Here is a 1,975-nt window from a genome sequence, read left to right on the forward strand (position 1 = left end):
CATGGAACAACTTCAGAATAAAAGTGCAAAGACTTTGAGTTCTCCTTCAGTAACGTCTCCTGTGTGGGATGTTCTTATTTTTAGGCGGAGGAGGACTGATCTCTGCTGCTGCAGCAGTGAGTTTCTTCCTCCTGCTGATCCTGGGTGGAGCAGGTGGATACTGACTTAGACAGAGGTCAGTCTCTATCAGAGCACTTTCATCAAATATGATTGTTTCTGTTGTTCTGTCTCTGCTTCGAAGTTTCTTAAACTTGTGATATTCAGTTGTGTTTTGTTTTAAAGAGTGACTCCTGCTCACACACCGGTGTAGAGGCCTTGATGAAGAGAGCCTCAGCATGTGGAAACCATCAGCTGGACACAAAGAGTCAGAAGAAGAGATCCTAGAAGCTGCTGAAGAGAAGACTTGAACATTTCTTATTGAGCAGAAGTTTGGATTTCAGCTTGAATCTCAACACCAGTCACTCATTAGAAAATGGGAAATGAAGGAAGGAAACACAGAGCCTGATCTGATCACAAAGACCTCTGATGTTTGTCTTTAAAGGTCAGAAACTCTGCAGCCGACCAGGCTGGTTCACCTGAAGACCTCAGAGGTTGAACACACAGAGCTCCAGCTGTGCTGCGTCCTTTCAGTGCAGCTGGACACTAGAGGTCACCATTTGATTTTGTGTCAAAACATTAAAAACACTGACGCTGACTTGTTCCACACATGAGTGGGAGCCTCTGCTTCCAGCATACAAACATGTCAAAGAGTCTTTTAAAACTAATCTTATATACTTTACATCATTTTAAATATATTTTTTTCCTATTTATGTGACTACATGTGTAGCATACATTTGATTTTTAGTCAAATTCATATAACATACATGATAAACATGAAGTGAAAAAAACTTTTTGATAAGAAAAAGATTAATTAAAAACATTCAGGAACATTGTACATGTACTGTTTTGTATTTAAATGGTTGTAACCTATTACTGTAATGAACAAAACAGAGTCGTGAAGCATGGCAACAGAATAAAGGCAACAGAATTTGAAGCATAGATGAAATACATTTTATGAAAGTTTGACCATATTTGACCCAAAAGAAGAGATCAGAGGTCCAGAGTAACCTGATATTTACAATCCCCATGTATCATTCGCTACATGCTGTCAGTACCAACAATGACATAGTTTTAAATAAATGGCTCTATATAACATTATCATTACTCTGACTTTTAGGTTGATCCGTTGAACTTGGGGAGAGGTCAGAGGTCAAATGTGATATGATATTGTAAGTCTTTGTACTTTATAAATGTTGAAATTACACAGCACACTTTTAAGAATCATAATTTTTGACTTTTAAGTTTTTTTGTCAATTTTCAATCAACAACTCATAAAGTTTATCGTGAAGACCTCGATGGATGTAAGCCAGATTTTATTGGATTTTTTTTAACACGATCCTGCTCGACACCCTACAGAGTTTTATCAGAATACATTCAAACTTTTAGAGCTGTTGTGTTTACAGACAGAATGAAATGCAAATGTTGCCAAAACATGAGCTTCTTGTTGAAGGTAATAAGAAACTCCTGAAACCATTTTGAGCTCCTCTTTGGTTTACATGTGATCGGATTCGGCATTGAACTGATGCAATATGCAATCAAGGTCAACCGTCCCTGTGTTCGTCATGCTCAGTGTTTATCTGATAAACACCAAGGAATGTGCAGCAATGAACGTTAGAAACTGATCAGACTCGAGTGTCTGGTTTCCAGTGACTCGCTAATCATTTCTCAGTCTTCGTTTCCTGCTCAGCTCCAGTGACTTGTTTCACTTTGAGAGTGACAGATTGAATCACTGTGTCAGCATCTAGGGTCTTTATCTGTGGTAAGTCTTTTTTTTTTATTTGTTTGTTTTCGTTTTTCATTTGTTTTGAGTCAGAGAACAAACAAACAAGAACCTTATAACAAAACACTAAAAATGTGAAAAACAAAGGGATTTTTT

At 37.5% G+C, this 1,975-nt stretch overlaps 1 protein-coding gene across 6 annotated transcripts in view; it reads left to right on the forward strand.

Annotated features, from left to right (window-relative positions):
- The first annotated feature begins 1,746 nt into the window (after positions 1–1,746).
- LOC102306624 (butyrophilin subfamily 3 member A2) overlaps positions 1,747–1,975 on the forward strand; it is a 21,135-nt gene continuing 20,906 nt past the window's right edge. For 5 of the 6 annotated variants that reach the window (XM_042216462.1, XM_042216461.1, XM_042216463.1 and 2 more), the window contains exon 1: positions 1,780–1,858. The gene's annotated coding sequence lies outside the window, so the exon portion shown is untranslated. Of the gene's footprint in view, positions 1,859–1,975 lie in introns of all 6 variants that reach the window. The other variant, XM_005951833.2, reaches the window with a different exon arrangement.

This window comes from Haplochromis burtoni, unplaced genomic scaffold (assembly GCF_018398535.1).
Source record: "Haplochromis burtoni strain Fernald_Lab_line unplaced genomic scaffold, NCSU_Asbu1 Contig_1063, whole genome shotgun sequence".
Lineage (NCBI taxonomy): Eukaryota > Metazoa > Chordata > Actinopteri > Cichliformes > Cichlidae > Haplochromis > Haplochromis burtoni.